This window comes from Hyla sarda, unplaced genomic scaffold, assembly GCF_029499605.1.
Source record: "Hyla sarda isolate aHylSar1 unplaced genomic scaffold, aHylSar1.hap1 scaffold_2183, whole genome shotgun sequence".
NCBI lineage: Eukaryota > Metazoa > Chordata > Amphibia > Anura > Hylidae > Hyla > Hyla sarda.
Genome location: NW_026608854.1, coordinates 37,501 through 50,857, shown reverse-complemented (window position 1 = coordinate 50,857; position 13,357 = coordinate 37,501).

Sequence of the window (13,357 nt, the reverse complement as noted above, 5' to 3'; positions counted from 1 at the left end):
GAGGCGAGCTTGAGCGGCACGGAGCGGGCTCCCCCAGATGTGTCCGGAGAGAACGGCATCATTCGCAATATCCCCAGACGGTCGTTTCGACGCGCGATCCGGCGGGGACCGACCCCCTCGTCCGGCCGGGCCCCGGAGCCCGTGTCGGCGAAGGGTCTCGATCCCCCCGGTGCCGAGTCGCGCCACGGCACGGTCCGGAAGGCTATATCCGTCTTTGAAGGTCCCTCGATCGATCTAACGAAGCGCGATCCGGCAGGGAGCTAGCCACTCTGCGGAGCCCGTGTCAGTAAAGGCGAGAGGGTCCCCCTCCCCCCAGATGCCGCATCGCGCCGGTGCGGAGGCGGCGGCTGCCGCCAGATGCGCGACGAGGGGTCGGCGGTCACGAAGGGCACAGGGAGGGTGGCCGGGCGGTCCGGCAGGAAGCGCAACCGCGTCCCGGCGAGGGAGACCCAAGGCCCCAGGGCCTCTCCCCTAAGCCGCGGGCGTCGGAGTGTGCGCGCAGCGGGACCGCGCCTCGGCTGCCCTCCCTCGGCCTCCCTCGCGGAGGGGGGCCGAGCCGTCCCAGGAGACGCGCGAGCGGGACGGCTCCCCGACGGCCACCGTACCCCCCCGGAGAAAGGCAGCGGTACCGCCGGGCGGGTGGGCGGACCCCGTCGGGCGGCCCGGCGGAGCTCCTTCGTAGGCTGAGAGTAAAATCGACAAAGTCCCGATCGACGTGCCCGGGGGGCTAAGCGCGGGTCCCTGCATCCCAGGCAGGGCGCGCCCACCTCGGGCACGGGATCCCGGAACCCGGAGCGGCGGAGGGGTCGGCGGTCCCGAAGGGCATAGGGAGGGGCGGCCGGGCGGTCCGGCAGGAAGCGCAACCGCGTCCAGGCGCGGGAGACCCAAGGCCCCTCGGGGTCCTCGAGGCTGCCCGCGAGACTCCGGTCCCGCGTCGGCGCGCCTCGCTCCCCGGGCCTCTCCCCTAAGCCGCGGGCGTCGGAGTGCGCGCAGCAGGACCGCACCTCGGCTGCCCTCCCTCGGCCTCCCTCGCGGAGGGGGGCCGAGCCGTCCCAGAACACGCGGGCGGGCGGGACGGCTCCCTGACGGCCACCGGACCCCGCCGAGCCCAACCCGGGCACGGGATCCTTGGAGAGCGGACACCCGGAGGAAGGCAGCGGTACCGCCGGGCGGGTGAGCGGACCCAGTCGGGCGGCCCGGCGGAGCTCCTTCGTAGGCTGAGCGTAAAATCGACAAAGTCCCGATCGGCGCGTCCCCGGGGGGCTAAGCGCGGGTCCCTGCATCCCAGGCAGGGCGCGCCCACCTCGGGCACGGGATCCCGGAACCCGGAGCGGCGGAGGGGTCGGCGGTCCCGAAGGGCATAGGGAGGGGCGGCCGGGCGGTCCGGCAGGAAGCGCAACCGCGACCCGGCGCGGGAGACCCAAGGCCCCTCGGGGTCCTCGAGGCTGCCCGCGAGACTCCGGTCCCGCGTCGGCACGCCTCGCTCCCCGGGCCTCTCCCCTAAGCCGCGGGCGTCGGAGTGCGCGCAGCAGGACCGCACCTCGGCTGCCCTCCCTCGGCCTCCCTCGCGGAGGGGGGCCGAGCCGTCCCAGGAGACACGCGGGCGGGACGGCTCCCCGACGGCCACCGGACCCCGCCGAGCCCACCCCGGGCACGGGATCCTTGGAGAGCGGACACCCGGAGGAAGGCAGCGGTACCGCCGGGCGGGTGAGCAGACCCCGTCGGGCGGCCCGGCGGAGCTCCTTCGTAGGCTGAGCGTAAAATCGACAAAGTCCCGATCGGCGTGTCCCCGGGGGGCTAAGCGCGGGTCCCTGCATCCCAGGCAGGGCGCGCCCACCCCGGGCACGGGATCCCGGAACCCGGAGCGGCGGAGGGGTCGGCGGTCCCGAAGGGCATAGGGAGGGGCGGCCGGGCGGTCCGGCAGGAAGCGCAACCGCGTCCAGGCGCGGGAGACCCAAGGCCCCTCGGGGTCCTCGAGGCTGCCCGCGAGACTCCGGTCCCGCGTCGGCACGCCTCGCTCCCCGGGCCTCTCCCCTAAGCCGCGGGCGTCGGAGTGCGCGCAGCAGGACCGCACCTCGGCCGCCCTCCCTCGGCCTCCCTCGCGGAGGGGGGCCGAGCCGTCCCAGGAGACACGCGGGCGGGCGGGACGGCTCCCCGACGGCCACCGGACCCCGCCGAGCCCACCCCGGGAGAGCGGACAGCCGGAGGAAGGCAGCGGTACCGCCGGGCGGGTGGGCGGACCCCGTCGGGCGGCCCGGCGGAGCTCCTTCGTAGGCTGAGAGTAAAATTGACAAAGTCCCGATCGACGTGCCCGGGGGGCTAAGCGCGGGTCCCTGCATCCCAGGCAGGGCGCGCCCACCCCGGGCACGGTATCCCCAGAGAGGGCACACCCGGAGGAAGGCAGCGGGACCACCGGGTGGGTGCGCGAACCCGCACGGGCGGTGCAGCGTGGCCCCGAAGTAGGCTGAGCGTAACATTGACAAGGTCGAGATCGCTGTGCGCGGGGTGTTTGGGACCGGTCCCTGGACCCCCGGGAGGCTTCGCCCACCCCGCGCATGGTATCCCCGGAGAGGGCACACCCGGAGGAAGGCAGCGGGACCACCGGGTGGGTGCGCGAACCCGCACGGGCGGTGCAGCGTGGCCCCGAAGTAGGCTGAGCGTAACATTGACAAGGTCGAGATCGCTGTGCGCGGGGTGTTTGGGACCGGTCCCTGGACCCCCGGGAGGCTTCGCCCACCCCGCGCATGGTATCCCCGGAGAGGGCACACCCGGAGGAAGGCAGCGGGACCACCGGGTGGGTGCGCGAACCCGCACGGGCGGTGCAGCGTGGCCCCGAAGTAGGCTGAGCGTAACATTGACAAGGTCGAGATCGCTGTGCGCGGGGTGTTTGGGACCGGTCCCTGGACCCCCGGGAGGCTTCGCCCACCCCGCGCATGGTATCCCCGGAGAGGGCACACCCGGAGGAAGGCAGCGGGACCACCGGGTGGGTGCGCGAACCCGCACGGGCGGTGCAGCGTGGCCCCGAAGTAGGCTGAGCGTAACATTGACAAGGTCGAGATCGCTGTGCGCGGGGTGTTTGGGACCGGTCCCTGGACCCCCGGGAGGCTTCGCCCACCCCGCGCATGGTATCCCCGGAGAGGGCACACCCGGAGGAAGGCAGCGGGACCACCGGGTGGGTGCGCGAACCCGCACGGGCGGTGCAGCGTGGCCCCGAAGTAGGCTGAGCGTAACATTGACAAGGTCGAGATCGCTGTGCGCGGGGTGTTTGGGACCGGTCCCTGGACCCCCGGGAGGGGTCGCACACCCCGCGCATGGTATCCCCGGATAGGGCACACCCGGAGGAAGGCAGCGGGACCACCGGGTGGGTGCGCGAACCCGTACGGGCGGTGCAGCGTGGCCCCGAAGTAGGCTGAGCGTAACATTGACAAGGTCGAGATCGCTGTGCGCGGGGTGTTTGGCACCGGTCCCTGGACCCCCGGGAGGGTTCGCACACCCCGCGCATGGTATCCCCGGAGAGGGCACACCCGGAGGAAGGCAGCGGGACCACCGGGTGGGTGCGCGAACCCGCACGGGCGGTGCAGCGTGGCCCCGAAGTAGGCTGAGCGTAACATTGACAAGGTCGAGATCGCTGTGCGCGGGGTGTTTGGCACCGGTCCCTGGACCCCCGGGAGGCTTCGCCCACCCCGCGCATGGTATCCCCGGAGAGGGCACACCCGGAGGAAGGCAGCGGGACCACCGGGTGGGTGCGCGAACCCGCACGGGCGGTGCAGCGTGGCCCCGAAGTAGGCTGAGCGTAACATTGACAAGGTCGAGATCGCTGTGCGCGGGGTGTTTGGCACCGGTCCCTGGACCCCCGGGAGGGTTCGCACACCCCGCGCATGGTATCCCCAGAGAGGGCACACCCGGAGGAAGGCAGCGGGACAACCGGGTGGGTGCGCGAACCCGCACGGGCGGTGCAGCGTGGCCCCGAAGTAGGCTGAGCGTAACATTGACAAGGTCGAGATCGCTGTGTGCGGGGTGTTTGGGACCGGTCCCTGGACCCCCGGGAGGGTTCGCACACCCCGCGCATGGTATCCCCGGAGAGGGCACACCCGGAGGAAGGCAGCGGGACCACCGGGTGGGTGCGCGAACCCGCACGGGCGGTGCAGCGTGGCCCCGAAGTAGGCTGAGCGTAACATTGACAAGGTCGAGATCGCTGTGCGCGGGGTGTTTGGCACCGGTCCCTGGACCCCCGGGAGGGTTCGCACACCCCGCGCATGGTATCCCCAGAGAGGGCACACCCGGAGGAAGGCAGCGGGACCACCGGGTGGGTGCGCGAACCCGCACGGGCGGTGCAGCGTGGCCCCGAAGTAGGCTGAGCGTAACATTGACAAGGTCGAGATCGCTGTGCGCGGGGTGTTTGGCACCGGTCCCTGGACCCCCGGGAGGGTTCGCACACCCCGCGCATGGTATCCCCGGAGAGGGCACACCCGGAGGAAGGCAGCGGGACCACCGGGTGGGTGCGCGAACCCGCACGGGCGGTGCAGCGTGGCCCCGAACTAGGCTGAGCGTAACATTGACAAGGTCGAGATCGCTGTGCGCGGGGTGTTTGGCACCGGTCCCTGGACCCCCGGGAGGGTTCGCACACCCCGCGCATGGTATCCCCAGAGAGGGCACACCCGGAGGAAGGCAGCGGGACCACCGGGTGGGTGCGCGAACCCGCACGGGCGGTGCAGCGTGGCCCCGAAGTAGGCTGAGCGTAACATTGACAAGGTCGAGATCGCTGTGCGCGGGGTGTTTGGGACCGGTCCCTGGACCTCCGGGAGGGTTCGCACACCCCGCGCATGGTATCCCCAGAGAGGGCACACCCGGAGGAAGGCAGCGGGACCACCGGGTGGGTGCGCGAACCCGCACGGGCGGTGCAGCGTGGCCCCGAAGTAGGCTGAGCGTAACATTGACAAGGTCGAGATCGCTGTGCGCGGGGTGTTTGGGACCGGTCCCTGGACCCCCGGGAGGGTTCGCACACCCCGCGCATGGTATCCCCGGAGAGGGCACACCCGGAGGAAGGCAGCGGGACCACCGGGTGGGTGCGCGAACCCGCACGGGCGGTGCAGCGTGGCCCCGAAGTAGGCTGAGCGTAACATTGACAAGGTCGAGATCGCTGTGCGCGGGGTGTTTGGGACCGGTCCCTGGACCCCCGGGAGGGTTCGCACACCCCGCGCATGATATCCCCAGAGAGGGCACACCCGGAGGAAGGCAGCGGGACCACCGGGTGGGTGCGCGAACCCGCACGGGCGGTGCAGCGTGGCCCCGAAGTAGGCTGAGCGTAACATTGACAAGGTCGAGATCGCTGTGCGCGGGGTGTTTGGGACCGGTCCCTGGACCTCCGGGAGGGTTCGCACACCCCGCGCATGTTATCCCCGGAGAGGGCACACCCGGAGGAAGGCAGCGGGACCACCGGGTGGGTGCGCGAACCCGCACGGGCGGTGCAGCGTGGCCCCGAAGTAGGCTGAGCGTAACATTGACAAGGTCGAGATCGCTGTGCGCGGGGTGTTTGGGACCGGTCCCTGGACCCCCGGGAGGGTTCGCACACCCCGCGCATGGTATCCCCGGAGAGGGCACACCCGGAGGAAGGCAGCGGGACCACCGGGTGGGTGCGCGAACCCGCACGGGCGGTGCAGCGTGGCCCCGAAGTAGGCTGAGCGTAACATTGACAAGGTCGAGATCGCTGTGCGCGGGGTGTTTGGGACCGGTCCCTGGACCCCCGGGAGGCTTCGCCCACCCCGCGCATGGTATCCCCGGAGAGGGCACACCCGAAGGAAGGCAGCGGGACCACCGGGTGGGTGCGCGAACCCGCACGGGCGGTGCAGCGTGGCCCCGAAGTAGGCTGAGCGTAACATTGACAAGGTCGAGATCGCTGTGCGCGGGGTGTTTGGGACCGGTCCCTGGACCCCCGGGAGGGTTCGCACACCCCGCGCATGGTATCCCCGGAGAGGGCACACCCGGAGGAAGGCAGCGGGACCACCGGGTGGGTGCGCGAACCCGCACGGGCGGTGCAGCGTGGCCCCGAAGTAGGCTGAGCGTAACATTGACAAGGTCGAGATCGCTGTGCGCGGGGTGTTTGGCACCGATCCCTGGACCCCCGGGAGGGTTCGCACACCCCGCGCATGGTATCCCCGGAGAGGGCACACCCGGAGGAAGGCAGCGGGACCACCGGGTGGGTGCGCGAACCCGCACGGGCGGTGCAGCGTGGCCCCGAAGTAGGCTGAGCGTAACATTGACAAGGTCGAGATCGCTGTGCGCGGGGTGTTTGGGACCGGTCCCTGGACCCCCGGGAGGCTTCGCCCACCCCGCGCATGGTATCCCCGGAGAGGGCACACCCGGAGGAAGGCAGCGGGACCACCGGGTGGGTGCGCGAACCCGCACGGGCGGTGCAGCGTGGCCCCGAAGTAGGCTGAGCGTAACATTGACAAGGTCGAGATCGCTGTGCGCGGGGTGTTTGGGACCGGTCCCTGGACCCCCGGGAGGGTTCGCACACCCCGCGCATGGTATCCCCGGAGAGGGCACACCCGGAGGAAGGCAGCGGGACCACCGGGTGGGTGCGCGAACCCGCACGGGCGGTGCAGCGTGGCCCCGAAGTAGGCTGAGCGTAACATTGACAAGGTCGAGATCGCTGTGCGCGGGGTGTTTGGGACCGGTCCCTGGACCCCCGGGAGGCTTCGCCCACCCCGCGCATGGTATCCCCGGAGAGGGCACACCCGGAGGAAGGCAGCGGGACCACCGGGTGGGTGCGCGAACCCGCACGGGCGGTGCAGCGTGGCCCCGAAGTAGGCTGAGCGTAACATTGACAAGGTCGAGATCGCTGTGCGCGGGGTGTTTGGCACCGATCCCTGGACCCCCGGGAGGGTTCGCACACCCCGCGCATGGTATCCCCGGAGAGGGCACACCCGGAGGAAGGCAGCGGGACCACCGGGTGGGTGCGCGAACCCGCACGGGCGGTGCAGCGTGGCCCCGAAGTAGGCTGAGCGTAACATTGACAAGGTCGAGATCGCTGTGCGCGGGGTGTTTGGGACCGGTCCCTGGACCCCCGGGAGGGTTCGCACACCCCGCGCATGATATCCCCAGAGAGGGCACACCCGGAGGAAGGCAGCGGGACCACCGGGTGGGTGCGCGAACCCGCACGGGCGGTGCAGCGTGGCCCCGAAGTAGGCTGAGCGTAACATTGACAAGGTCGAGATCGCTGTGCGCGGGGTGTTTGGGACCGGTCCCTGGACCTCCGGGAGGGTTCGCACACCCCGCGCATGTTATCCCCGGAGAGGGCACACCCGGAGGAAGGCAGCGGGACCACCGGGTGGGTGCGCGAACCCGCACGGGCGGTGCAGCGTGGCCCCGAAGTAGGCTGAGCGTAACATTGACAAGGTCGAGATCGCTGTGCGCGGGGTGTTTGGCACCGGTCCCTGGACCCCCGGGAGGGTTCGCACACCCCGCGCATGGTATCCCCGGAGAGGGCACACCCGGAGGAAGGCAGCGGGACCACCGGGTGGGTGCGCGAACCCGCACGGGCGGTGCAGCGTGGCCCCGAAGTAGGCTGAGCGTAACATTGACAAGGTCGAGATCGCTGTGCGCGGGGTGTTTGGGACCGGTCCCTGGACCCCCGGGAGGGTTCGCACACCCCGCGCATGGTATCCCCGGAGAGGGCACACCCGGAGGAAGGCAGCGGGACCACCGGGTGGGTGCGCGAACCCGCACGGGCGGTGCAGCGTGGCCCTGAAGTAGGCTGAGCGTAACATTGACAAGGTCGGGATCGCTGTGTGCGGGGTGTTTGGGACCGGTCCCTGGACCCCCGGGAGGGTTCGCACACCCCGCGCATGGTATCCCCGGAGAGGGCACACCCGGAGGAAGGCAGCGGGACCACCGGGTGGGTGCGCGAACCCGCACGGGCGGTGCAGCGTGGCCCCGAAGTAGGCTGAGCGTAACATTGACAAGGTCGGGATCGCTGTGCGCGGGGTGTTTGGGACCGGTCCCTGGACCCCCGGGAGGGTTCGCACACCCCGCGCATGGTATCCCCGGAGAGGGCACACCCGGAGGAAGGCAGCGGGACCACCGGGTGGGTGCGCGAACCCGCACGGGCGGTGCAGCGTGGCCCCGAAGTAGGCTGAGCGTAACATTGACAAGGTCGAGATCGCTGTGCGCGGGGTGTTTGGGACCGGTCCCTGGACCCCCGGGAGGGTTCGCACACCCCGCGCATGGTATCCCCGGAGAGGGCACACCCGGAGGAAGGCAGCGGGACCACCGGGTGGGTGCGCGAACCCGCACGGGCGGTGCAGCGTGGCCCCGAAGTAGGCTGAGCGTAACATTGACAAGGTCGAGATCGCTGTGCGCGGGGTGTTTGGGACCGGTCCCTGGACCCCCGGGAGGGTTCGCACACCCCGCGCATGATATCCCCAGAGAGGGCACACCCGGAGGAAGGCAGCGGGACCACCGGGTGGGTGCGCGAACCCGCACGGGCGGTGCAGCGTGGCCCCGAAGTAGGCTGAGCGTAACATTGACAAGGTCGAGATCGCTGTGCGCGGGGTGTTTGGGACCGGTCCCTGGACCCCCGGGAGGGTTCGCACACCCCGCGCATGGTATCCCCGGAGAGGGCACACCCGGAGGAAGGCAGCGGGACCACCGGGTGGGTGCGCGAACCCGCACGGGCGGTGCAGCGTGGCCCCGAAGTAGGCTGAGCGTAACATTGACAAGGTCGAGATCGCTGTGTGCGGGGTGTTTGGGACCGGTCCCTGGACCCCCGGGAGGGTTCGCACACCCCGCGCATGGTATCCCCAGAGAGGGCACACCCGGAGGAAGGCAGCGGGACCACCGGGTGGGTGCGCGAACCCGCACGGGCGGTGCAGCGTGGCCCTGAAGTAGGCTGAGCGTAACATTGACAAGGTCGGGATCGCTGTGTGCGGGGTGTTTGGGACCGGTCCCTGGACCCCCGGGAGGGTTCGCACACCCCGCGCATGGTATCCCCGGAGAGGGCACACCCGGAGGAAGGCAGCGGGACCACCGGGTGGGTGCGCGAACCCGCACGGGCGGTGCAGCGTGGCCCCGAAGTAGGCTGAGCGTAACATTGACAAGGTCGAGATCGCTGTGTGCGGGGTGTTTGGCACCGGTCCCTGGACCCCCGGGAGGGTTCGCACACCCCGCGCATGGTATCCCCGGAGAGGGCACACCCAGAGGAAGGCAGCGGCACCGGCGGGCGGGTGTGCGGACCCCGTCGGGACGCACGACAGTGCTTCAGGCCGACCTTCTTAGGCTGAGCGACAAAGTCCCGATTGACGTGTGTGTCCCTGTGCCCAGGCAGGGTGCACCGTCCTTGGGCACAGGATCGTCGACGCGGACCCCCCCCCGCGGCGGGGAAGGGGAAGCGTCGACATATTCGACATAGTCGAGCGAGTACGACGTCCGGTCGGCCGAGGGCCCCCGATGCCCCTGGACCCCCCCCCCGGGGTGGGCCAGACGGAAAAATGTCAAAGTCTGGTTGTCGGCCAGGGGTAAGTGTGTGTCCCTGTGCCCAGGCAGGGTGCACCGAACCCGGGCGAGGCCTCCGGAAGGGTCCCCTGACAGACTTCCAGGCTTTGGAACATTTGAGAGAGATCAAGGGCGGGAGGCGCGGGTCCCTGTACCCAGGCAGGGTGCGCTATCCTTGGGCACAAGATCGTCGAAGCGGACCCCCCCGCGGCGGGGAAGGGGAAGCGTCGACATATTCGACATAGTCGAGCGAGTACGACGTCCGGTCGGCCGAGGGCCCCCGATGCGCCTGGACCCCCCCCCGGGGTGGGCCAGACGGAAAAATGTCAAAGTCTGGTTGTCGGCCAGGGGTAAGTGTGTGTCCCTGTGCCCAGGCAGGGTGCACCGAACCCGGGCGAGGCCTCCGGAAGGGTCCCCTGACAGACCTCCAGGCCTCGGGACTTTTGACAGAGAACCAGGGCGGGAGGCGCGGGTCCCTGTACCCAGGCAGGGCGCGCCATCCTTGGGCACAGGATCGTCGACGCGGACCCCCCCGCGGCGGGGAAGGGGAAGCGTCGACATATTCGACATAGTCGAGCGAGTACGACGTCCGGTCGGCCGAGGGCCCCCGATGCCCCTGGACCCCCCCCCCCCCCCGGGGTGGGCCAGACGGAAAAATGTCAAAGTCTGGTTGTCGGCCAGGGGTAAGTGTGTGTCCCTGTGCCCAGGCAGGGTGCACCGAACCCGGGCGAGGCCTCCGGAAGGGTCCCCTGACGGACTTCCAGGCCTCGGGACATTTGAGAAGGATCAAGGGCGGGAGGCGCGGGTCCCTGTACCCAGGCAGGGCGCGCTATCCTTCGGCAAAGGATCGTCGACGCGGACCCCCCCGCGGCGGGGAAGGGGAAGCGTCGACATATTCGACATAGTCGAGCGAGTACGACGTCCGGTCGGCCGAGGGCCCCCGATGCCCCTGGACCCCCCCCCCCCCCGGGGTGGGCCAGACGGAAAAATGTCAAAGTCTGGTTGTCGGCCAGGGGTAAGTGTGTGTCCCTGTGCCCAGGCAGGGTGCACCGAACCCGGGCGAGGCCTCCGGAAGGGTCCCCTGACAGACCTCCAGGCCTCGGGACTTTTGACAGAGAACCAGGGCGGGAGGCGCGGGTCCCTGTACCCAGGCAGGGCGCGCTATCCTTGGGCACAGGATCGTCTACGCGGACCCCCCCGCGGCGGGGAAGGGGAAGCGTCGACATATTCGACATAGTCGAGCGAGTACGACGTCCGGTCGGACGAGGGCCCCCGATGCCCCTGGACCCCCCCCCCCCCCCCTCCGGGGTGGGCCAGACGGAAAAATGTCAAAGTCTGGTTGTCGGCCAGGGGTAAGTGTGTGTCCCTGTGCCCAGGCAGGGTGCACCGAACCCGGGCGAGGCCTCCGGAAGGCTCCCCTGACGGACTTCCAGGCCTCGGGACATTTGAGAAGGATCAAGGGCGGGAGGCGCGGGTCCCTGTACCCAGGCAGGGCGCGCTATCCTTGGGCAAAGGATCGTCGACGCGGACCCCCCCGCGGCGGGGAAGGGGAAGCGTCGACATATTCGACATAGTCGAGCGAGTACGACGTCCGGTCGGCCGAGAGCCCCCGATGCCCCCGGGGTGGTGCCGACGCGCCAACCCGGAGTCAAGAGGGAAAATGTTAAAAGTCGGGTGGTTGGCCCGTGGGAAGTGTGTGTCCCTGTTCCCAGGCAGGGTGCACTGAACCCGGGCAAGTCATCTGGAAGGGTCCCCTGACAGACCTCCAGACATGATGATTATCTCAAAACTGAGAACCACTATGAGATCGTATTTGAAAGCCGAATCCAGGCGACAGTTCCATGAGCTGGGCATGTCGGAGTGGTACGCTTTCATAAAAGTGTATCACAGCATAGCGACCGGGTATCTTAGAACGGCCTCCTGTGCCAGAGAGCTGGGACGTCGAGCGAGTCGAGCCAGTCTGGCGGGCGGTCCGCCGAGGGTGCCCGTCCCCCCGGACCCCCCCAGTGTGGGCCAGACAGAAAATGTCAAAGTCCGGTTGTCGGCCAGGGGTAAGTGTGTGTCCCTGTGCCCAGGCAGGGTGCACCGAACCCGGGCGAGGCCTCCGGAAGGGTCCCCTGATGGACTTCCAGGCTTTGGAACATTTGAGAGAGATCAAGGGCGGGAGGCGCGGGTCCCTGTACCCAGGCAGGGCGCGCTATCCTTGGGCACAAGATCGTCGACGCGGACCCCCCCGCGGCGGGGAAGGGGAAGCGTCGACATATTCGACATAGTCGAGCGAGTACGACGTCCGGTCGGCCGAGGGCCCCCGATGCCCCTGGACCCCCCCCCCGGGGTGGGCCAGACGGAAAAATGTCAAAGTCTGGTTGTCGGCCAGGGGTAAGTGTGTGTCCCTGTGCCCAGGCAGGGTGCACCGAACCCGGGCGAGGCCTCCGAAAGGCTCCCCTGACGGACTTCCAGGCCTCGGGACATTTGAGAAGGATCAAGGGCGGGAGGCGCGGGTCCCTGTACCCAGGCAGGGCGCGCTATCCTTGGGCAAAGGATCGTCGACGCGGACCCCCCCGCGGCGGGGAAGGGGAAGCGTCGACATATTCGACATAGTCGAGCGAGTACGACGTCTGGTCGGCCGAGGGCCCCCGATGCCCCTGGACCCCCCCCCCGGGGTGGGCCAGACGGAAAAATGTCAAAGTCTGGTTGTCGGCCAGGGGTAAGTGTGTGTCCCTGTGCCCAGGCAGGGTGCACCGAACCCGGGCGAGGCCTCCGGAAGGCTCCCCTGACGGACTTCCAGGCCTCGGGACATTTGAGAAGGATCAAGGGCGGGAGGCGCGGGTCCCTGTACCCAGGCAGGGCGCGCTATCCTTGGGCAAAGGATCGTCGACGCGGCCCTCCCGCGGCGGGGAAGGGGAAGCGTCGACATATTCGACATAGTCGAGCGAGTACGACGTCCGGTCGGCCGAGGGCCCCCGACGCCCCTGGACCCCCCCCGGGGTGGGCCAGACGGAAAAATGTCAAAGTCTGGTTGTCGGCCAGGGGTAAGTGTGTGTCCCTGTGCCCAGGCAGGGTGCACCGAACCCGGGCGAGGCCTCCGGAAGGCTCCCCTGACGGACTTCCAGGCCTCGGGACATTTGAGAAGGATCAAGGGCGGGAGGCGCGGGTCCCTGTACCCAGGCAGGGCGCGCTATCCTTGGGCAAAGGATCGTCGACGCGGCCCTCCCGCGGCGGGGAAGGGGAAGCGTCGACATATTCGACATAGTCGAGCGAGTACGACGTCCGGTCGGCCGAGGGCCCCCGACGCCCCTGGACCCCCCCCCCGGGGTGGGCCAGACGGAAAAATGTCAAAGTCTGGTTGTCGGCCAGGGGTAAGTGTGTGTCCCTGTGCCCAGGCAGGGTGCACCGAACCCGGGCGAGGCCTCCGGAAGGCTCCCCTGACGGACTTCCAGGCCTCGGGACATTTGAGAAGGATCAAGGGCGGGAGGCGCGGGTCCCTGTACCCAGGCAGGGCGCGCTATCCTTGGGCAAAGGATCGTCGACGCGGACCCCCCCGCGGCGGGGAAGGGGAAGCGTCGACATATTCGACATAGTCGAGCGAGTACGACGTCTGGTCGGCCGAGGGCCCCCGATGCCCCTGGACCCCCCCCCCGGGGTGGGCCAGACGGAAAAATGTCAAAGTCTGGTTGTCGGCCAGGGGTAAGTGTGTGTCCCTGTGCCCAGGCAGGGTGCACCGAACCCGGGCGAGGCCTCCGGAAGGCTCCCCTGACGGACTTCCAGGCCTCGGGACATTTGAGAAGGATCAAGGGCGGGAGGCGCGGGTCCCTGTACCCAGGCAGGGCGCGCTATCCTTGGGCAAAGGATCGTCGACGCGGCC